The following is a 25,104-nucleotide window of genomic DNA, read 5'->3' as shown; positions in this document are numbered from 1 at the left end:
CTACCCACTGGGGGGGGGGAGTGCAGCTAGGACTTGTCCCATTGGTGGACAGGACCATGCCAAGGGGCATCTTTAGAAGCAACAAGGAGCTCAGGACTACTTTAGGCAGCTGGTCTGTTGAGGGGTGGAGCTGTGTTCCCACCCAGTTGGTTGTTTTGCCTGAAGCATCCCAGCACTGGAGCCTTTAGGCTGTTGGGTGGAGCCAAAATGGTGGCCTGGAGTATTCAAGTAAATTATTATTTTCTAGGCCTCTGCCACCAGTGTCCTTGCCCTCACAGTGAGTGCCAACTGACCTCCAACTCCCAAGAGACCTTCCAAGATCCACGGGTAGGTCTGGTGTAGGCTCCTATGGAGTCACTCCTTGCCCTGGGTCCCAGTGCACATGAGACCTCATATGCAGCCTCCAAGAGTGGAGTCTGTTTTCCCCAGTTCTTCTGAGCTTCTGCACTTGAGCCTCACTGGCTCTCAAAGCCAAATACTGTTGGAACTCCTTCTCCTGACGCCAGACCTCCAGGCTGGTGACCCTGACATGGGGCTCAGAATTCTCACTCCTATGGGAGAACCTCTGCAATGTAATTATTTTCCAGTTGGCTTGCCTACCTGATGGGTATGAAAATTAATTATATCATGAAAGTGCCTCCCCCCCACCCACGATATTGTTTCTTCTTTATCTTTGGGTGTGGAATATATTTTCAGTAGGCTCCAGTCTTTTTTGTTGATGGTTATTCAACAGTTAGTTTTGATTTTAGTGTTTTTGTGAGAAGAGGTAAATTCAAGACCTTCTCTTTTGCCATCTTCTCTCTTCTGGCTCATTTGACTTAGTATAATGTTTTCAGGTTTCATCCATCTTATAGGATGTGTCAGAATTTCATTCCTTTTTATGGCCAAATAATATTCCATTGTATGAATGGCACTACATTTTGTGTATCTATTTATCAATTTATGATCGTTTATGTTTTTTGAACCAGTTATTATTCTACAGTGACAAGAAGCCTAAAATTATTATTTGGTACAGAGCAGTCTTTGATGTATGTTTTAGACATTAAAAACTTGTGTTTTTTAAAAAAAAATTTGGTATGTTTGCTTAACAGTTGTAATGGATGTAAGCTTACCTTTCAAGACTCTAAATGTTCTTAATTTCAAAACACATCTGACTCCCAAAAGTTTTGGATGAAAGTGTTGTGTATACTTTCTGGAAATTAAGAAAAAAGGAGAATTTGGTAAGGAGAATATTTAATGTATTCTTTTTTCTAGGTAAACATTCCCTAGACCCTGCCTTCCTTACTTCTCTAAATAAAGGTCACCCTTATTGACAGTAATTTTAAAAGTAGCTGCTTCTTTACATCTGTGAATAGCTTACTATAAATCTATTAAAGAAGTTAAGGAAGTGTACTTTAATCATCTATATATTTGCTTTTCCAGCTGCTGGCCTGAAAGCTCCTTGAAAACTAAAACTATCATTAATCTCTCTCTCACTCTTTTTTTTTTCTTTTTTTTCTGCAATGGCTGGCAAGGAGTTTCTCCTTATCTGTTGCTGGAGGAATAATGAATGAATAAGTAGAGTCAATAAATATCACTTTTTTCCTATTCTTTGGAACAGTGTTTCTCAACATTTTAAATAGGCAAATGTTAACATTTTCAAGAAGGATGTCATTGTTTTTTGAGTTACAAAAATGTTGGAATCTATATTGTTGAAAATTGGACCACAACTGGGAGTTCCCATTGGGGTGCAGCAGAAATGAATCTAACTACTATCCATGAGGATGCAGATTCAATGCCTGGCCTGGCTCAGTGGGTTAAAGGATCCAGAGTTGCCATGAGGGGTGGTGTAGGTCACAGATGTAGCTCAGACCCCACATTACTGTGATTGTGGTGTAGGCCACAGCTGTAGCTCTGATTTGACCCTGGCTCAGGAATTTCCATGTGCCACATGTGCAGCCCTAAAAAGCAAAAAAAGAAAAAAAAATTGGATAACAACACAAAGCTTATGAAGTAAGATTGCAAGTCAGGGAGAATTGATTGGACCTCTGTCATGGACTTTCAGAGAAATAACATTTCTAAATATGATAATTGCAAAATCAAATATTTAAAAAACTTTGTAGTGTAAATATCCATGAGGCCTATAAGTTAGCTTTAAAATCAGCTAATTTTAATTTCTAAATAAGGGAAAATTTTGAATGTGATCAGCACCATATTCTTTCTAATACTGAGGTTTGCCAACTCCTACTCTAGATGGTTAAATCTTCTGGTTGGGAAAATCTGCTGTAGTAACACATTCTTAAACTTCTCCAATACCAATTCTATCATGCCATTCCAAAGTGATTTGAGCTCATGCCTGGTGATAAAAGATGTTCAATTTGTTACCAGAAGCTTCTGTGTGATCCCAGTAATGTTGCTTCTTTGTCCCACTTCACAACTCATAGAAGTAAATATAAGAAAACTGCTACACTGTCTGCTGTGAAACTAATTGTCCTTTGTTCAGGTGATGTAGTGTGGAAAGAAAAACTGGGAAACTTGGATACCACTCTCTAGCTAGTTCTACCACTACTCAAAGTGGTCAAGTTTCTCAAACCTCTGAAGCACCATTTTTCCTCCTATTAATCTGGAAGAAGTATTAAGAGGTTATACTGTAGTCATAGATTTGAAATCACTGGGTAAATTTAAAAGTGTAACAAACACTGCCATTGTGGTGGTGTTTGCACTTTATTGTGTACTCTAACATAATGATTTCTTGCAGATTCCCTATATGTGCTGTTATATTCCTCTTGAAGATTAGGTATAGACTAAGAATTATACATAAACTTTCTTCAGACATTTTGCCTCCATACTCTCACACTTTTGAGCTGCTTTTATCTCCTTACTGTACAGATGTACCAGGTTCATTACTAATAGCACTATGAACTTTTAAAATTATGTTCCATATATTCATTCTTATTCCTTCATGAGGTCAGAGACTTTGTCTAATCTGTGCTGTATCTCCTGTACCTAATATATTTGGGTCTTATAAAGAGTCTATGAGTGAATCCCATAAGTTTACTTGCCTTTTATTATCAAAAGGAATGTAGAAATCATCTTATAAACAATATGTATTTAAATATATAAAATAGGATTACAATGTAAATCTACCATAAGTAACTTTACTCAGATGTAGTTCAATCTACAGATCCTTAAGAATACATGAACCCTGATTTTTCAAATATGGAAGAATTTTTGACTAGTATCAGGGGACACACAGTCTGTATCTGCCAATTGCAAAATTAACAGGATTAAAAAAAAAAACAAATGCAGGGTTTATTTGGTCTTTTGAAGAAATCCTTCCTCTGCATTTTTAAATTATAACAAAAAGTACAGTGGATTTTTTAAAGCCTATTTTGGTTAAATTTCTTTTGTTTACAATAAGAAAAACAGAGTGTGCCAAGCTTATTTAAAAAGGGCATTTTTCTAGAAGATAATAAAGTATCATGAAATTGATAGGTGGAAAGAAAAGGAACAAGGGTAGATCTGGGGATTTCAGCTTTCTCTAGAGTAGAATCATTGATGGGGTTGCCACTCATCTGTCCAGATTTCCTTAATGAGATCTTGTTCTTAATGAGATCTTGTTAAGAATCTCAAAAATGTCCTTAAATATGCATCCAAAGAAATATAAAATAACTGGCTATCTGTTCAAAATTGGTAAATTCATCCTTATTTCCTTTTTAACAGGACCAAGGAAATAAATACCAGAAACCAAGAGCACAGAGTATTTTCCTTCATCAATCCATAGACTCTTCTCTAGTTTAATCAAATACAAAAGAATGACCACCTTGGCAAATGGCCACAGAGGATGTCAACAATTTTTTGGAGGTAAGCAATGAAATTCTTGTGCTGTGAGTTTTCAATTACCAAGTACATGGTGACAAGTAGAATTATGTTTTAATGAAAAATAAGTGTTCTTTAATATAGTGGTTTATATAAGTATAGCTATTGTCCCCTTCCTTTTTTTTTTCTTTGAGCACTATTGCATGTCAAAAATTACATTAAGCCACTTTTGCACTTACCTCGAGTACTGTATAAGACTGAATTATATCCCTAAATACAAAATAAAAATTTAAATAGCTGAAATTCAGTACCCATGCTTGAAAACAGGGCTGTTGGCATTTATCTTGGATGCACAAATCATATAACTATAAATACTAAATAGTTTGGAAGTTAAAGTTATCTTCTGTTTATTTTAAAATTATCCATACCATATATGAATTTTTTTTTCATTTAATTCCTGCACTTTTTTTGCCTCAAACAGTTTCAAACAATTGTTCTAAAGGGCTCCAAAATCCTTGGGATGTCATCCTTTACATCCCTATCAGCTTTATTTTTTGTGAGGTTCCTGCATCACAAGATGCCATTGAATTTTTAGTTATTTTCACAGGAGCTTTTAATACTCCTGGAAAAATAGCTGGCCAAGGATTGTGAACCACGGTGCCATCTTCAATATGAAAATTAATTACATTACCCTTTAAAGGAAGTTTGGTTGAAAAGAAATTGAAAACTGCATTATAACAAAAATAATATAAGGAATTTGCCTTCTCTGCTTTCATAAACAATATTTAAGTGGGTGAATATAAAATGAAATAAAAGTAAAGTTATGAAAACATAAGTAGAATGCAAGAAAATTGATTTTTTCCAACATTTTGTATGAACAAAGAAACTGTAGATATGTCAGAATTTTTAATTTAGTGTTAATTCAACCCATAGGCCTAAGGTCATCCAGCAAACGAGCCTGCTTTTTAAGTTGTACATAAAAGGACATTTTCCAAGTGAAGGAGGCCATAAATGTTTAAAAAGCCCAGTGTAGAGCCTTCTGAGTTTTCTTTCGGTAACTAGAGACAAAATTAATTCTTGCTTTTCTGTTGAGGAAAATTTCATCTAATTACATTCAAATTATTCTGCAACTTTTTGGACAGCAAAGCCTGATCACCAAAGAAAAGAAAAAGCAGTTGTGTTGCCCTTTCCTCATAGTTATAAGAATAGTATTATTATGCAGTCACTAGACTTTATAGAACCGTAAGTGTTTATCCTCTGACTGCCTTCTGGTAGGTACATACCTAAACCTTTCTGAACTGCTGATAAAGTAAGCCTTCTGTTTTTAAGGCTCTTCAAAGAAATAGATTTCATTGCTTCTTTTAGCAAACCAATCTAGAATAACAGCTCTCAGGAGTAGGGAATTCTTTCTTAACCCTTTTATTGAGCGATTGTTTCTGAAATTTCTTTTCTCAGAATCATGCTTTAATCATAATTTAAATCTCTTCTTAGTTTCATGTAATCTACTTAAGGTTTAAGAAAATACTTAAAGTTGACTGTTGCTAAAATTAATGGAAATAATTTCCATAAACAATACTTCTCCATTAGCAGCCTATTGTTAAATTTCTTCCTCTAATATTTTGTTTTTGATCTTATCTAGTGTCACATCTTATTTTGATCTTAAGTTATTCTTTAACCACAGAAACATATCTTGTGTCAGATAATTGTAATTTCTCTTTCTTCCACACACATTACATTAAGAACCAGCCCTTTGTTTTCTTTGAATTGCATTCTATTTATGACCATGTCATTAATAATTCTAATCAAAAGTGCTGGTGATTTCATTTTCTTCTCATATTTTAAGGTCGATTTGCAAATTATGATTTAAAAAAATTTTGATAGAAAGGCAACTAGAACATAGTGGGTATGACTATAAGCTTGCTATACAAGAACACAAATTCATAGAACAGATTACGACTGACTGATTAACCACACCTGTGCCACTCCCACCAGCTGTGTTACCTTGGGTAAATTACTGATTCTCTTTGTCCCCCAATTTGTATATCTTTAAAATTTGATAATTATAGCATTGTAAGGATTAAATGGGATGGATAATATAAGTAAAAGCTTAGCTACTTAACAGTTGGGTGGCATATAATCAATAAATAGGTGATGTAATTATTATACTTTTTGCAAAAGCAGTAATGAATTTGTCCATTATATTCATACCAGATTTATTTTACATCATGTTTCTGGTACTGCTACTAAGTTTTTTTCCACATTGAATTTCCTCAATGAGCATTTTAAATTTTATGTTTAAGCATGTAAAAATGCAGTTTATGCAGAAATCGCTGGTAAAACAAACAAACCAACAAAAACATGGTTGTTTAAAAAAAATGGCTGGTAGCCTTTTAGTCTCATGAAAACTATGTATATTACAAATTTTGCAGGAAGTTTTACTGGATGTTCCTGATTTATTGCCTGTTCTAAAATTTTAACTTTATTTGAACAACTATTACTTGGAGAAATATTCCATTCACAAGGCAGAGTGATATAAAAAATCTTCTTTGGATTAAATATCTTTTATGGATACTTTGATCAAATCTTTAATTATTCTGAGACACTGGTTTAAAATTTCATTAGAGGAGTTCTCTTGTGGCACAGTGGGTTAAGGATTTGGCATTGTCACTGCAGCAGTTTGGGTCACTACTGTGACATAGGTTTGATCCCTGTCCCAGGGAACCTCCATATGCCTCAAGCACAGCCAAAGAAAAAAAAGAAAGAAAGAAAAAAGAAATAAATATCACCAGAAAAAAAATAAAACTGGCAGTTTAGTTCTCTGTGTTAGTTTCTTAGGTCTCCTGTAACAAATTACCATAAACTGGGTGGTTTAAAATGAACCTTTCCACAGAAAAGAAAATCACGGACTTGGAGAATAGACTTGTGGTTGCCTAGGGGGAGTGGGAGGGATTGGGAGTTTGGGGTCAACTGAAGCAAACTATTGTTCATGCAATGGATTTACAATGAGATCCTGCTGTGTAGCACTGAAAACTATGTCTAGATACTTACAACGCAGCACGACAATGGGAGAGAAAATTATGTATACATGTATGTGTAACTGGGTCCCCATGCTGCACAGTGGAAGAAAAAAAAAGTGTGTTGTGGGAAATAACAATAAAAAATAAATTAAAAAAAAAAAAACTGGGTGGTTTAAATTAACAAAAATTTATTCTCTCTCAATTCTTGAAACCAGAAATCCAAAATCAGGTGTTTCACAGGGCCATGCGCTTTTGAAGGCATGGAAGATGGACTCTCTGCCTATCTCTTTGCTTCCTTGGCAGTCATTGGTTTATAAACTCATTGCTCTAATCTCTGCCTCCCTCTTCACATAGTTTTCTCCCTGTGTCTGTGTCTCTTCTCTCATTATAAGAACATAGTCATGTTGGATTAGGGCCCACCATAAGTCAGCATGGTTTCATCTTAACTTCAGTACACCTGCAAAGACACTATTTCCAAATATGTTCACATTCATAGGTGTTAAGGATGAAGATTTGAACACATCTTTTAGAGAGAACACAATTTTCAACCAATAACACTATCATTCATATATGTGTATACACACATAGAGATATATGTAAGCTGAAAATAAAGTTAGAAAAGAAAAATTGATTTTAAAAACAAAGAATTTTGTTCTCCTAGGAACCAATAACACTGTCATTCATATATGTGTATATATTAGCTGAAAATAAAGTTAGAGAAGAAAAATTGATTTTAAAAACAAAGGATTTTTTTTACTTATAAAAAGACATGTTTTGCTTATAATGATTTGGCATTATCATTTCTTGAACATAGTTTCTTGATTCTTTTTCCCATCTACTTTGTAGTTCTATTTGTTAAAATTATAGAACAATTTTATGTTTGTTTACTTGAGATCAAAGTATGAATAATAGCATTATAGTTTTATGATTAAAGATTTGTGTCCATTTTACATATATCAACAAATGAAACGCCTTAAAATCTTTAGAGATGGTTTAGCCTTTACATTTATAACTGTATTGATAGTATACTCCATAAATGAACTGAGTCAGTTTTTCCTTTGCTATACTTGATTCAAAGCAGGGTTATTTTTTATTTCCATCAGCAAGGAATTCATTTTAAATAAAATCTTTTTAAATTGATGACCTTTCAAAATAAAGCCACCATATATATATATATATATATATATATATATATATATATATATATTTTGTCTTTTTGCCATTTCTAGGGCTGCTCCTGAGGCATATGGAGGTTCCCAGGCTAGGGGTCAAATCAGAGCTGTAGCCGCCGGCCTACACCACAGCCACAGCAACTCGGGATCCGAGCCACGTCTGCAACCTACACCGCAGCTCATGGGAACTCCGGATCCTTAACCCACTGAGCGAGGCCAGGGATCAAACCCACAACCCTATGGTTCCTAGTTGGATTTGCTAACCACTGAGCCATGACGGGAACTCCGCTGCTGTATATTTTTAACATTAATTCTACTGCTCATCCTAGTCAAGTCTTTCTCATATATACTTGGTATGCGATATATAGATTATCAGCACACTCATATCTTTTTTGTGGTCATATCCCATATATTTAGACAATTGTCACTGTTTCATGTAATAAAACTTAAATAGATTGTACACTCTTAGCACTTCAATTAAAGAATTTTATGTGTATTTTCTTTGCACTTCTGAAAAAGAAAGGAGGTAAAGCATTAGAAAATACTATTGTAGGACCCTTATATTTTTCCACTCTTGCATGAAGCACATAAAGTTCCCAAATGTATGCTTCTTGAAGGTAAAACCTGCTTCAAATTATCCTTTGCATGTAATAGACACTCAGTAAATTTTTTGAAGTGAATGAAGAAAATTGTTATTGGCCTTCTGCTTTTACATAGCATCCAAGGATTGCTATTGAAAGGTAAGTTAATTCTGAAGCAGACTCAGTTATACACCATTCATGTTAAGTATATTCCTTGAATTTGGTATAAAAGATGAACAGAGGTAGAAATTAGAAAATTTACAATGCTGAAGATTAGAGATATGTCCTATATTTCCTAAAAAACTTAAGTCTAAAGGACTTAAGGATTTGGTTTACATTTTTACCTCATTTTCCAAAAGAAACTTGATAATTGAGGGAAAAATAAACTCCAGGTTGTTTGGTTTTTAATACTGAATTTTATGAGCTGTTTATGCATTTTGGATGTTCACCCTTTGTTGGTCATATCATTTGTAAATATTTTCTCACTTTCTTAGACTTTTCATTTTGTCAACAATTTCTTTTGCTATGCAAATCTTTTTAAGTTTAGTTAGGTCCCATTTGTTTATTTTTGCTTTTATTTCTTTGCTTTAGGAGATAGATACAAAAATATATCACTACAACTTATGGCAAAGAGTATCCTGCCTGTGTTATTCTAGGCGACTTACATTTAGGTCATTAGTCCACTTTGAATTTATTTTCATATATGGTGTGAGGATATGTTCTAATCTCATTCTTTAACATGTAACTCTCTGGTTTTCCTAGCATCAGCTATTGAAAAGACTATCTTCATTGTATATCTTGCCTCCTTCATCATAGATTAATTAATCATAAATTTGTGGGTTTATGTCTGGGGTCTCGATTATGTTCCATTTATCTATGTTTGTTTTTGTGTCAGTATCATGCTATTTTGATTGCTGTATGTTAAGTGTAGTCTGAAGTCTGGGAGGATGATACCACCAGATTTATTTATTTTTCCTCAAGATTGCTTTGACAATTTGGGGTATTTTGTGTTTCCATATGAATTTTAGGATTATTTATTCTTGTTTTGTGAAAAAAGTCATGGATATTTTTATAGGGATTGCAGTAAATCTATGGATTGCTTTGTGTAGTTATGGATATTTTAATAATATTCTTCCAATCCAAATTGGGGATATTGTTCCATTTCTTTGTATCATCTTGTTTCCGTCATCAGTGTTTTATAGTTTTCAGAGTATAGGCCTTTCACTTCCTTGGTTAATTATAGTCCTAGGTATTCTTTTGGTTGGAATTTTCTCATTCTTATAGTTTATTATTAGTATATAGAAAGCAGCAGATTTCTATATACTATTCTTGTATCCTGGAATTTTGCTGAATTCATTTATTAGTTCTAATAGATTTGTAGTGGAGACTTTAGGGTTTTCTACATAGAGATAGTATCATGTCATCAAATAAAATGATGTTTTTACTTCTTCCCTTCCAATTTGGTTACCTTTTATTTTTCTTGTCTGATTGCTGTGGCTAGGACTTCTAATACTTTGTTAAATAAAAGTGGTGAAAATAGGCATCCTTATCTTTTTTTTTTTTCTCTTTAGGGCTGTGCCCATGGCATATGGAAGTTCCCTGGGCGAGGGGTCGAATTGAAGCTGCAACTGCCAGCTTACACCATAGCCACAGCAAAGCATGATCCAGGTACCGTCTGCGACCTATACCACAGCTCATAGCAATGCTGCATCCTTAACCCACTGAGCAGGGCTAGGGATCGAACCTGCATCCTCAAGGATACTAGTCACGTTTGTTACCACTGAGCCATAATGGGAACTCCATTACCTTGTTCCTGAATTTAGAGGAAAGGCTTTCAGGTTTTCATCATTGAATATGATGTTAGCTGTGGGTTTGTCATAAATGGCCTTTACTATGTTGACATATGTTCCGTCTATACCCACTTTCATGAGAGTTTTTTTTGTGAATGGATGTTGAATTTTGTCAGAGGCTTTTTCTCTGTCTATTGGAAATGACCATGTAGTTGTTATCCTTCCTTTTGTTTATTTTGATTGGTTTGTGACTATTGCACCATCCTTATGTCCCTGGAATAAATCCCACTTGATCATGGTATATGATATTTTTTATATATTTTTGATGCAGTGTGCTAATATTTTGTTGAAGATTTTTACATCTGTATTCATCATTGATATTGGCCTGTAATTTTCTTTTTTTGTAGTGATTTTGTCTGATTTTGCTATCAGGGTAATGATGGCCTCATAAAATGAATTTAGGAATGTTCTATCTTCAATCTTTTGGAATAGTTTGAAAAAGATAGCTATTTAGCTCTTCTTTATATGTTTAGTAAAATTGCCTTTGAAGCCATCTGGTCTTGGACTTTTGTTTTCTGGGAATTTTTTTTATTATTACAAATTCAATTTTATCTCTAGTTGATAAGTAAATTCAAATTGTCTCTTTCTTCTTAATTCATTCTTGTCAGGTTGTATGTTTCTAGAAATTTGTCGGTTTCTTCCAGTATGTCTAATTTGTTGGATAAAAGTGTCATTTTGATCCAGCATCTTTGAGGAGGTACTTCTTAAACTCTGCAATATGCAGTATACTGTGTCTCAAATTACTCTACTACCGGGTTTGACTCAGATATGTACATTAATTACTACCATTGTTCCTTGTCTGCATGCTTCTTTACTGAGCATGCAGCTGATCAAATTGCTTTTGATGCAGCTATTGCTTGTTAATAGCTAGAATCTTGGGGAGAAGGGCTAGTTTCCTAGAAGAAAAACACTGCTGAAGATAGAGAAGAAGCACCTTCATAAGAGAAAAGCCTGAGTCTAGTGGGCCTTGAAAGGCAGGACTGATTGATTTTGAAGCCCCAAAGGGAATGAAGGGAAACTCTCTAGTCTGGCTTTAAAGAACCAAAATGAAAGTGACAGTAATTGTTTTCTTTTTTCCGCTGTATATTTCAAGAGCAATTTAAGGATGGAAAAAAGTTCATAAGTAAAATTGTGCCACCTTTTTTTACTAAGCTTCCCTTGAGCTAGAGTTTTAATATATAATTTCAGAAATCTATCCATCTTCAGGTGTGTATATGCACATGCATGTAACACACATATACACACACATGCATGTTCCTTTATATGCCTTTAAAAAAAAAAAAACATGAATGGAGGAGATCCCTTGTTCTTTGCTAGTGACCTTTCTGATATTTGTCTCTTTATGACTAATTTCTGAGAGCTCTTTGTATACAATAAAATGTGCCTTTTTTCATGCATTTCAAATGTTTAATTTGACCATTAATTTTTCATTTAATTTTACCCTTTAACTTCATTTGTGATAGTCTCTTTTTTTCATGTTGAAATTTTAAATTTTGGTTTTATCAAATTATCATTCTTTACTGTTATGCCTTTTGAAATTTATGTCCAAGTTTATAAAATATATAACATTATTTTTTTCTTCTCTACCTTAAGGCTTAATTTTTGTTAAGGTGCTTTTTCTTTTTAGTTTCACAACAAAATTGAAAGGAGAGTTCTGAGATTTTTCCATAGACTCTCTGCTCACAAATATGCGTGGTCTCCCCATTATCAGTATCCCCAACACAGTGGTACATTTGTTACAACTGATGTACCTACATTGACACCTCATTATCACATAGAGTCTAGTGTTTACATTAGGGTTCACTACTGGTATTTTATATTCTTTGGTTTATACAAATGTATAATGGCAGGTAGTTGCTATCATAGTATCACGTGTAATATTTCACTGCCTTAAAAATCTGTGTTCTACCCATTTGTCTGCCCCACCATTTTTTTAATAATTTCTTTTATGTTTAAGTTTTTAAATCACTGGAATTTTGTTCATGTCCTACTAGTTTTTATTGAAAATTCCTTTCTTAAAATGGCACCTTTATTGTATTTTAAAATCTTAGACATATTGTAGTATATTTTAGGATTCTCATTATACATTTTCTATTTGTTTGTTTCTTCTCTAGAACTAAACTCTTTAATTACTGTACCTTTATAATGTATATTGTTTTTAATATCTGGAAGGACTAGTCCCGTCTTTACTCCTTTTTTCTTCCAAAATACTCCTAGGTAATGAAATGCTTTTAACTTTATGAACTTTGGTATCATCTTTTGAGTTCTCAAAATAGAAAAGTCCAACTGGTGTTTTAATTGGAATCTTATTAAAATTTAGGCAGATCAGCAGTCTTAGAATATTGACTGTGTATCTATATTGAAAACAAATTACGTCTTACAGGTATCTGGATTTATTTTGAGTTATTTTTCTTGTGTTTTTCATATCAAATGGGTTTATTTCAAGTTTTTATTTTTTAATTGGGCTTCCCTTATAAGGAGAATCATCAATCGACTACTGCTGATACAGTGTCACTCAACAGTAGTTGACCAATAGTAGTATAGTATACTACTGATGTAGTATACTACATATACTAATTATATTATATAACTAGTTACCTTTCTAAATTCTTTTTTTTTCTTAGTTTTTCCCTTGATTTTCTTCTGTTTTTCAATTATACCTACATATCATCATGAAAATTAGGATATAATTGCCTCCCCTTTTTATTTACTTGAGTTTATTGATATATAAATGGCATAAAACATTAAGGTGTACAATGTGGTGATTTGAGATATAGATAGATAGATAGATAGATAGATAGATAGATAGATAGATAGATAGATAGAGGGCAAATGATTACCACAAAGTTAACACATCCATCACCTCAGATAGCTACTCTGTGTGTTGCGGGGGGGGGGGCTTTTTTTTTTTTTTGCCATTTCTTGGGGCACTTCTGCGGCATATGGAGGTTCCCAGGCTAGGGGTCTAATCGGAGCTATAGCTTCCGGCCTACGCCAGAGCCACAGCAACGCTGGATCCGAGCCACGTCTGCAACCTATACCACAGCTCACAGCAACGCCAGATCCTTAACCCACTGAGCAAGGCCAGGGATCGAACCAACAGCCTCATTGTTCCTAGTCGGATTCGTTAACCACTGAGCCACGATGGGAACTCCATGGGGTGGCTTTTAAGATCTGTTCTCTGAGTAACTTTCAGATGTATAATATAGCGCGTTAACTGTTGTCACCATGCTGTACATTAGATCCCCAAAACTTTTTCATCTTACAACTAGAGTTTGTACCCATTTCCCCAACCTCATCCTCCCCCCAACCCCTAACAGCCACCAATCTTCTGTTTCTATGGTTTGTGGTTTTTTTGTTTGTTTGTTTGTTTGTTTGTTTTTAAGGATTCCTACTTGTCTTTCTCTGTCTGATTTTTTTCACTCAACATAATGCCCTTAAGGTGTATCCATGTTGCACAAATATCAGAATTTCCTTCTTTTTACAGGTGAATACTATTCCATTTATTTAGATATATGTTTTCTTTATCCCTTCATTCATTGACACTTAGGTTGTTTCCATGTGTTGGCACTTGTAAATAATGCAGCTGTGAACATGGGGATGCAGATATCACTTTGAAATATTGATTTCATTTTCACTGTATACCCAGAAGTGGGGTTGCTAGATCATATGCTAGTTCTGCTTTTAACTTTTTGAGAACCTCTATACCATTTTCCATAATAGCCATACTAATATACATTTCTACTGACAATGCACAAGGGTTCCCTCTCCTTCACATCGTAGCCAACACTTGTTTTCTCTTGGTCTTTTTGTTTGTTGTTGTTGGTTTAGTTTTTTGTTTTGTCTTTTTGTCCTCTTTTAGGGCCACAGTTGCGGCATGTGGAGGTTCCCAGGCTAGGGGTCTAATTGGAGCTGTAGCTGCCGGCCTGCACCAGAGCCACAGCAATGCCAGATCCTTAACCCACTGAGTGAGGCCAGGGAACAAACCCGCAACCTCATGGTTCCTAGTCACATTCGTTTCCACTGTACCACGACGGGAACTCCTCTCTTGAGCTTTTCGAAATTAGCCATTGCAGCAGTTATAGGGTGACTCCTTATGGTTATTTCATTTCACTGATGATTAGTGGTATTGAGCACTTTTTTATGTAACTATCAGCCATTTGTATATCTTCTTTGGGAAAAATGACTCTTCAGTTCTTTTGCCCATTTTTAAAAAAATGGTTTATTTGGGTTTTTTTTTTTTTTGGCTATTGAGTAGTATGAGTTTGTTACATACTTTGGAATATTAACCCCCCATAAGACAAATGATGTGTAAATATTTTCTCCCATTCTATAGCTTACCTTTTCGTTTTGTTGCTCATATTTTTGCTGTGTAGAAGCCTATTTCATGTAGCCCCACTGTTTCATTTTTGCTTCTGTTGTTGTACTTCTGATGTCATACCCAAAATAATCATTTCCAAGACCAGTATCAAGGAGTTTTTCCCTGTTTTCTTCTAGGAGTTTTGTGGTTTTAGGTCTTACATTTAAATGTTTAATCGAGTTCAAGTTAATTAATGTGAATGGTGTAAGATGGAGTTCCATTTTCATGATTTTTCCTTTTTAGGGTCGCACCTGCAGCATATGAAAGTTCCCAGGCTATGGGCTGGAGCTGCAGCTGCAGGCCTGCACCACTGCCACAGCAAGGCAGGATCCGAGCTGCATCTACAACCTACACCACAGCTCATGGCAAAGCCAGATCCTTAAGGCATTGAGCAAGGCCAGGGATTGAACCTACATCCTCATGGACACTAGTTGAGTTCATAACCCACTGAGCCACAGCGGGAACTCCCATTTTTATTCTTTTGCATGTAGGTACTCAGATTTCTTAACCCATTTATTTAGGACACTATCTTTTCCCCAATGGATTTTCTTGGTTCCCTTGTCAACTTGGTGCCTTACTCACCATATACATGTATTTATTTATTTCCAGGCTCTTGATTCGGTTCTCTTGGTCTCTGTGTCTGTTTTATGCCAGTACCATACTAAATTGATTACTATAGCTTTTTAATATAGTTTGAAATCAGAAAGTATGATGCCTTCAGTTTTTTTGTTGTTAAGATTGCTTTGGCTATTTGTGATCTCTTGGGCTCTAAATAATTTTTGCATTGTTTTTTCTCTCTCTGTAAAAAAATCCGATTGGAATTTTGGTAGGGATTGCATCGAATGAGGCTTTCACTAGTATGGACTTCTTATTAATTCTTCTGGAGTTCCCATCATGGCGCAGTGGAAACGAATCCAACTAGGAACCATGAGGTTGCAGGTTCAATCCCTGGCCTCATGCAGTGGTTAGGGATCCGGTGTTGCTGGGAGCTGTGGTATAGGTGGCAGACATACCTCAGATCTGACATTGCCGTGGCTGTGGTGTAGGCTGGCAGCTCTAGCTCTGATTAGACCCCTAGCCTGGGAACCTTCACATGTTGTGGACACGGCCCTAAAAAGCAAAAAGTACATATATGTATTAATTCTTCCAATTCATTAACATGGGTATCTTTCCACTTATTTATGTCTTCTTCAATTTCTTTCATCAGCATTTTCTTTAGTTTTCAATGTAGAGATCTTTCAGCTCTTTGGTTAAATTTTTTGATGCTACTGTGAATGGGGGATTGTTTTCTTTATTTTGTTTTTAGATTGTCCATTGTTAGTGTATAGAAATTCATGTGATTTTTGTATTTTGATTTTTTTCCTGCTGAATGTTACTGAATTCACTTCAGTTTTAACAGTTTTTTTGATGGAATCTTAAGGTTTTTCTATGTATAATATCATATCCTGTGAAAACAGGGCAAGTTTTACCCCTTTCTTTCCATATGAATGGCTTTTATTTCTTTTTCTTTAGTGATTGCTCTAGTTAGGACTTCAAGTACCATGTTGAATAAAAGTGGTAGTCATAGGCATCCTTGTCTTGTTTTATATTAGAGGAAAGTTTTCACCCTTTCACCCTAAGTATAATATTAGCGGTAGACTTTTCATATATGTCCTTCATTATGTTGAGGTTTTGTTGAGAATTTTTATCATTAAAGGATATTGGAGTTTGTCAAATTTTTTTGGCATCTATTGAAATAGTCACATGATTTTGATTTTCATTCTGTTAATGTGATGTATCACATTTATTGATTTGCATATACTGAATCATTTTTGCATGATTGATTGCAAGGAATGAATCCCACTTGATCATGGCATATGATACTTTTAATGTGCAGTTGAATTCAGTTTGCTAATATTTTGTTTAGAATTTTTGCATTTATTTTCATCAGGCATATTGGGCTGTATTTTTCTTTTCTTGTGCTATCCTTTTCTGGTTTTGTATTAGGGGAAGCTGGCCTTATCAAATGAATTTAGAAGTGTTCTTTCCTCTTGACTTTTTTGGAAGAGTTTCTGAGTGATTGGTAAGAATTCCTCTTTAAATATTTGGTAGAGTTCACCAGTGAAACCATCCAAGCTTGACTTTCTGTTTGTTGGTGGGTTTTTGATTATTGTCTCTATCTCTTTATTCATTATTTGTCTGTAGAATTTTTCTGTTTTTTTCATGATTTAGTCATGGTAGGTTTTATGTATCCATTTTACTAGGTTGTTCAATTAATTTACTGGTGTATTATTGTTCATAGTAGTCTCTTACTATCCTTTGTATTTCTGTGGTCTCTGTTGTAATGTTTCCCTTTTCACTTATATTTTTATTTATTTGATTCCTCTCTCTCTTGTTGCTTAGTCTAGTTAAAGTTTTGTCCATTTTTGTTTATCTTTTTTCCTAATAGTTAAACCCCTGGCTGCTTGTCTTTATCTAGTAAAGTCGATTTTATATTTGTCAGAGTGGGTCTCTTTGAGATTTGCCCTTAACCCTTGGGTGACTCTTTTAGTACAAGGATATAATCTTTACTCCTAAAATGTGGCCATTCAGGGATTTCTGTGGAAAGCCTGAATTGTTCACTAAGCTGCTTTAATTAGGTGGAATTCAAACTCCACTAAATCTCATGCACTGGGCAGCAATAGAAACCCCAGTTTCAGTCTTTCATCTATTACTTCCCACTGAGTTCTTTAGCATCATAAATAGGCAGTTCAGGGATCAACTCTGGTGGGAGTATATATGCAAATTTTAGACTTCTTCTCTGTATTTCCCTTTTTTCTGAAATCCAGCACGCAGTTGTCAGCCATTCCCTGAACTATAAACTCAAGCCTCTGGTACCTCAGCCAGTAAGAGTGTGGCCTTCTGCATTAATTTCAGCCCTTCTCCCATCTTTGTGCTTCAGGGAAAATCCACATACATGTAGATCTTGCCCAGCTGTGTTCACCTCTTTCAGGGATCAAATCCTCTTTCTGTTTCTGTCTACCTTTGGTAACTCTCCATTGTGTCTTCAAATAGTTCTTTTTTATTTGCTTGTTTTAGTGTTTTTCCAGTTTATCATTATTATCAGTAGGATGATGATTCTAATTCAAATTACTCCTCAGTTACCAGAATTGGAATTCCTAGGGTTTTTTTATTTTCATGTTTATCTATCCATGTCATTATTTTGCATTCATGTATATTATTCACTTCATGATCGGTTTAGTCACTTAGAGCTAGATTTGATTCCTAGCTCTTCCATTTGTTATGTTACTTCAAGTTCCTGATCTTTAGTGTCCTTATATGTAAAATAAAAGTTGGCCTATATACCTCAAAAGGTTGGTTGTTTTTGAATATTAAATGTGAAGCTATATGTAAAACATGGGGCACAGAGCTTAGAACTTCATTGGTACTCATAAATGCTGCTACCCTTCTTAACATAATTATTCTATAAGATTGGAAGGTCAGATATTACTATACCAGATGACTTACCTAAGACCTTACTGCTAGGTGATAGGAGTACAAATTAATTAAATCACATCTACAAGCTAAGTTTATGCCTTCCAGAGGTTCCTGTTGCAGTATTATCCCATTTCTGAAGGAGAAACTGCCTGATTATGATTCAAAGGAGGCATAGCAAAACCAAGATTACTAACAGTGAGGCTGGGTGGTTAATGTTCTGGGCAATGTCTTTTTCTCTCCTTTGAGCACTTAAGAGCCATCCAACTGATTGGTGACCAGAAAATACTACCATAGCGTTCTACCAGAGAAGAATGAGGCTAAGTTTCCAATTTTAGAGTCAGACAGAATACTTAGTGAGAATACTTAGTCCCAGTAAAATAAGTGGTGTCCAGTAAATTGTATACCACTATGCAATGAACTATTCTTGGCTCCAGGTTTACTTGTGACTCACAATGAATAATTTGTACCCTGGGCAAACATGGAATTTCAGAAATTGGTTAGTGAAGGAGCTTTTCTATGAGTAGTTATCATCCAGTTCTGTCTACTGGAATAACGTTGTAGATGTGCATGTGTGTTCCTTCAGGTTATATTTAAGCAATGCATAGGATTTTGTGTGGTCTTCTGAAATATTTTGCTATAGAGGGGCAATTTAATGTTGTAGGAAAAGGGGCAACTGGTTGAAGTTGCATCAGCTCTCTCTGATAAGCATTATTATGGTTACTGTTCACATTTATGCCTGTTCAAATATAAACTTAGGGCCAGATTCTGATCTCCAATGCATAGTATGAATTGCCACATATTTTTTCTACCTCCCCCCAAAAAATGCTCAGAAGCATCTGAGATTAAAATCTGTCCTTTCAAATTGATCTTTTTGTTATCTAAACTAAGAAGCAAAATGCAGTGTCAGAAGAGGAAATAAAATAATTTGTCAAGATGTGTGTTATTTTTTAAGGTATAATTCTTATGAAATCAACTGTTCATATATTTCTGTAATCACAAATGGCTCTGAGAGAAAATAGAAAAATCATTATTTAAACCTTTTAAAATGGAACCTTTTATCCTTTTGTAATCATATGCACTAACTTAGATTGTGAGGAAAGACCATATTATAAAAAGAACATTACCTAGCATAATGTATGAAAAATAAGCAAAGTCTATTTATACAGAACAGGAAATTTATAAGGGTAGATTTTATATTTGTTTCTATGAAAATGTAGTAATTTTATTAAAACTTAGCAATGTGCGTTCCTGTGTGGCTCAGTGAATTAAGGCTCTGGCATTGTCACTGCAGTGGCTTAGGTTGCTGCTCTGGCATGGGTTCAGTCCTTGGCTTGGGAACTTCCACATGTCACAAGTGCAGCTAAAAACAAACAAAAAACTTACCAATAAAATAAAATATTTAAAATAATGAAACTGTCTTTTTTGGGGCATTTGTTTTTTTAAGTATAAGATAATTGCATGAAAGATTTGAAGATAAAATCTTCATTAACAACAAGGAAATTTGGTTCAAACTTGGTTTATTTAGAACTTTTTATAACAGCACAGTGTGTAGGAATTTTTAGGGAATACAAAAAAATGAATCTGGTACCACCCTGCTTCAAACAAGTTTGCAGCTAGTAGGACATCTGTCTTTACTTCCTTCCTTTCTTTCTTTTTGACTCTGTGAATTATATCAAGGCCAGACAACATCAGGCTTGAAAAGTAACATGATTCCCACATTCCTGAAAGTTGTTAAGTATTGTTCCCTACTGTCATTTTAACGGAGAGAGAAATTTTTGAGAATGCTTTAAGAAATTATGAGGGCTTAGGTACAAATAAATAACAAAGATAAGTCAGCATGTTCATGTTCACAATTCAGTCCAACTCTAATATTAGAGTTCTATTAATTCTATTATCTGGGCTGCCTTAAGTAAAAATAATTAAGTTTCTCTCTATCTTTTGAATATTAGAAAACTTTGGGCCTTGGACTGGTACAAGGTTCATAGCTATTTTCTGTTTGGAACTTTTCTTCTATCTTCCCTACCATTAATTATCTTATTGCTAACTATGGTAAGAGAACATTGTTGATGAAAACAATGTACTAAACCTCAGAAAAGGGTTTATGTCCTTGACTTCTCTGCCTTCTGTTTATTATCTGAATGAGACAGAACTGTTTTTGAGAGAGACTGAGCAAGCTAAGTATTTGTAGTTTTGTTTCAAATTTAAGTTCTTAGCAATAGGCAATAGGAGGATTTGGACAAATATGTTCTTTTTGCTAAACTATAAAGGACAGATTATTATGTGATTCAGATTTCAAAATAAGAATGAGCCTTTAAAAAATATGGACTTTAACATAGTTAGCTATTTATATTGGCAAGAGATAATGAATAATTTTAGCAACAACTATTAGTTAAGCATTTTCTAAGTGCCATATGCTTCAGATAGATTATTGGTAGTCCTCACAGTAAATCTGCTTGATAGGAATAATTACTGCCTATTTATATATAAAAGATTATGGTCTTCAAAAACATTAACGGACCTTCCCATGGGTATTTGAAATAGTCATTTACACAGCCAGAATTCAAACGCATGTTCGTGTCAGTCTGAATCCAGTGCTTTTTGCACCATATTGCCTCTCAATTGGATGCTAAAACACAGAAGTGAAGTGCAAATGCACATGTAGTCTTCAATTCCCTGTCATGGCTTTTCTTTTTTTACTTCTTTTTAAAAAATTTACTTATTGCAAGCACATGTTAAATCAAATAGCATTGAATGTCACCTCCATAGGAATCCACCTAGAGATCACTGCTTTTATTTTTTACTTGCCCTAAATTTTCCCAAGTATTTAGTCACCTAATTGTAAATAATATATTCTTTACTGCTGTATCTAGATTTATAAATATTAGACATTTTTTGCCAATGGAACTTATAAATAATTTATCACAGATGATGACTTAGCTCACTTATACCACCCAGTAGCTCTCTATCCCCCTATCTTGCCAGAGTAGTTTAAAAAATTAATATTTGGTGAAGAGTTTAAATGTAAAGTCCCCTCAGCATAGACTTCCAAATCTCTGCACCTTCATGTAAGTGCAAAATAAAATTAGCCTGTCACTTCCCATAGCACTGCAAGAAAAAATGGATTGATTCAAAACTTACCACTGAATACAGTTAAAAGAATATCTCCCTGATCACCTGTAACAAGTTTGTCTTATGGAGTTGCTACTGAAATTCACACTATATAGGTGTTTAATTTAAAGGAAATTAAAGCAAGAATTTATGGTGGTCGCAAGTTTAAAATTCCCCAAGTAGCTGGCAGAAGCAAACATAAATCCCCTCTGAAGGAATCTACATTTAATTCAGAACTCAAAAAGGTCCCACAGGTAAAATTCCCCCAAAAATGAATTTACAATCAAAAATAACAAAATAAAATATTATAAAGGAGTATCAGAAACAATATTTGAGAGAATAAGCTTCTTCAACATTTCAGATATTAAAATTATCAAACAGTATAAAATGAATCTTTTTTTTTTTTTTTTGGAGGAAGCAGAAAAAGTAGCATTAATTGCCAAGCAAAGAGAGGAACACAGCAGGCTACTGCCTCAAGGATTGTGCTCCCTGCCTTGGAGGGGGTAGTGAGGAGTCTTCTCATATGGAGGTTCCCAAGTTAGGGGTCAAATCGGAGCTGTAGCTGCTGGTCTACACTACAGCCACAGCAATGCAGGATCCAAGCCACATCTGCAACCTACACCACATCTCACAGCAACACCAGATCCTTTACTCACGGAGTGAGGCCAGGGATCAAACCTGGGTCCTCATGGATGCTAGTCAGATTTGTTTCCCCTGAGCCATGATGGAAACTCCTAAAACAAATCTTTTTAATCAAAAAATAAAGAGGGGTTTAAGGTAATGAGAGAAGAATAATAAGGTGGGGAGACTTGGCCTACCAAATATGAAGATTTGGTATAAAACTTTAGTAAGTAATACAGCATTTTGCTGATGCAAAGATAGATGAAAGATAGTGAAACAAAGTAGCCCAGGAATATCTCTGAGGGTGGAAACTTAGTATATATAACAGAGGTGCTTTTATAAGGGTTGACTTTTCAATAAATGGTATTGGGCTTATTGATTATTCATTAAGGGAAAACAAAACAGAAAAATAGGGAAAAGATTTATTTTAATCTGATACTCTTTTCAAATGACTGATCCTCTTAACTCTCTGTCCACCTGCCCACTTATCTAAAGGGGTAAAATCCACTACTAGGTATTCCTAGTAGTGTTAGTGTTTTGGAAAAAAAAAATTTTAAGGAGAAAACTTAAATTCTTACACTGAAAAAGTTACCTCTGAGCTGACTCACTCCTATATCTGTGTCTATCACCACCCAATTCATTATTCCCTTTCCTCAGCTTCTGACCTTTGACACAGCCATTATGTTATCTTCATTCTTCTTCTGTAGTATCAAGTAGATTCTACATTATCTTCTGAGAATTCCTGCTGACAGTTTTCCCCAGACATGATTCATATAAACATAGCACTTTGGTGTTGATAAATCTTTAAAAATGGTGCCTTTTTAAAATTGTGACTCTTTTGGACAGTATTGTTGGTTACCTTACTCTTTTTCTCCCTGCCACTCTTACTGTCTAAATCAGTGGTTCTCAATCAAAGGAAATTTTCCCTCCTAAAGGAACATTTGGCAATGTCTGGTGACATTTTGGGTTATCATGAGTGCAGTGTGGTACAAGGCCAGGGATGCTGCTATACATCAACACACTGGACAGCCTCCCATAACAAATTATCTGACCCCAAATTTAAATAGTGCCACAGTTGAGAAGCCCTGTCCTCTGTGACTGGCTTTCTAGCTAATTTCTTATTCTTGTGTTCTTTCTATTTCTGGCTCTTCTGGATATACCTGCCCATATAGATCTTATAGACCATCTTCCTAATGTAATAAACAGTATGTTATGAATTCTGCTACTGCAACTAATATCCAGCCATGAGATATACCGTTTTCTGTACCAGGTCCCACAAAATAATACAGAAAGTGGCAAATAGAATGGCAGAAATAGGTTCGAATGAAAATAGGAAGGGCTTTCCTGATCTCCTGTACTAGGGCTTTCCCCCCAATAGATTATAAACTTTAGGCAAATTAATGAAACAGATAGTGATTCTGACTTGTTTTTCATTCTCAGACCATATGGAAAAGAAACATTTAATGGGTGGCTACTTACATGTGCCAGGCATTATACTACACTGGTGCTTTCAGAGATTTAGCTCCTCAATTCTCAAAACAACTCAAGAGGAATGTTATTATTCTTAACTTATGAAAGAGAAAACTGGGACCTAGAAGAAGTAGACATAAATTCCTTGCCCAATTTCATGCAGCAATTGGGATTTGATCCCATGTTTCCTAACTCAAGTTTACTGTTCTTCCTACTATCCTACTCGATCATTTTATACTTTATTACGTGCAGCATGCCTGTTTTACATAGTTCTTTTTAAAGGCTTTATTTTGCTATCTAGGAGATAAACTATTTGAAAGTTTTTTTGGCATTTTAGTTTTATTTATTTATTTATTAATTTGTTTTTTGTCTTTTTAGGGCCTCACCCACGGCATATGGAGATTCCAAGGCTAGGGGTCGAATTGGAGATGTAGCCGCTGGCGTACGCCACAGCCACAGCAACAGCAACAGTAACATGAGATCCAAGCCATATGTGCGACCTACACCACACCTCACAGCAACACTGTATCTCTAACCCACTGCACGAGGCCAGAGATTGAACCTGCTTCCCTCATGGATGCTAGTCAGATTCATTTCTGCTGAGCCATGACAGGAACTCCAGTTTGGCATTTTAAAAATAAGTACTCTTATCTTGCTTTACTTTACAAAATCTTACTATTCCTTAAATCTTTTATTCCTTAAAAAATCTTATTTTAGAAAAGATTTTATTTTTTAGACCAGTTTTACATTCACAACATTTTGTTCATGTTTCCTTTTGAATCAAGAAATACTGTACTTCAGAAGCCCTTACTGCTTGATGTATTCGTATCATTTATTTTACTGATTTGTATCTTCTTGTTGCAATGAGATTGTCATCACGATTAAAGAAAGGCAAGGCCTGCCATGCATTATGGACTTCCTTGTGACTCACCGTTCTTGTTATCATCAAAATAAAAAATGGTTAGTCTTCATTTTCAGAATATTTTTGGTTTGTATGACCATTTAATGAAAATAACAAAAATCATTTGAAAATATTCAATACCTATTCAGAATATTAAAACAAGTTTTCAGTAGCTTACTACACCTAATAAGCTAGAGGTAGAATTATCTATATTAATTTATTTTTATTTTTAAATTTTTTTGTCTTTTTAGGGCCACACCTGCAGCATATGGAGATTCCCAGGCAGGCTAGGGATCAAATCAGAGCTGTAGCCGTTGGCCTTATGCCACAGCTACAGCAACGCCAGTTCTGAGCTGCCTCTGTGACAGCACACGGCAATGCCAGATCCTTAACCCACTGAGCAAGGCCAGGGATCCAACCTCAACCTCATGGATGCTAGTCAGGGTAGTTTCCGCTGAGCCACAATGGGAACTCCTATATTAATTGATTTGAAACATACATTTTACATAATTTCTATTCACCTTAAAGTATCTGTTAGCCATGGTTTTCTAAGAGTTGTAGTCATTTTTCAGAAGAATTATTTTGTGATTTTAATAAGTAATGCCAAGTTCTGCGTATTTAACTTAAAACTGCCTAAAAGTAAAAACAGTTTAAGGTAATATTTTTAAATGTGTACATATTCAACAATTAATGCAAATGTTGATGTGTCCTAACATTTTACTTATATATGTCAAGGGTACAGGTCATTTGGAGAGGAGACATAAGTAATC

The 25,104-nt window shown here is 34.8% G+C and overlaps 1 protein-coding gene across 8 annotated transcripts in view; it reads left to right on the top strand.

Moving 5' to 3' along the window:
* Positions 1–25,104, top strand: part of MBD5 (methyl-CpG binding domain protein 5) — a 426,385-nt gene that overhangs the window by 180,463 nt on the left and 220,818 nt on the right. For 6 of the 8 annotated variants that reach the window (XM_047771973.1, XM_047771975.1, XM_047771969.1 and 3 more), the window contains one exon: positions 3,703–3,843. The gene's annotated coding sequence lies outside the window, so the exon portion shown is untranslated. Of the gene's footprint in view, positions 1–247; positions 328–1,091; positions 1,221–3,702; positions 3,844–25,104 lie in introns of all 8 variants that reach the window. The other 2 variants (XM_047771972.1, XM_047771971.1) reach the window with 2 other exon arrangements.

Source organism: Phacochoerus africanus, chromosome 3, assembly GCF_016906955.1.
Source record: "Phacochoerus africanus isolate WHEZ1 chromosome 3, ROS_Pafr_v1, whole genome shotgun sequence".
Taxonomy (NCBI): domain Eukaryota; kingdom Metazoa; phylum Chordata; class Mammalia; order Artiodactyla; family Suidae; genus Phacochoerus; species Phacochoerus africanus.
The sequence above is the reverse complement of the archived record's forward strand: the minus strand, read 5'-3'. Positions and strand labels throughout refer to the sequence as shown.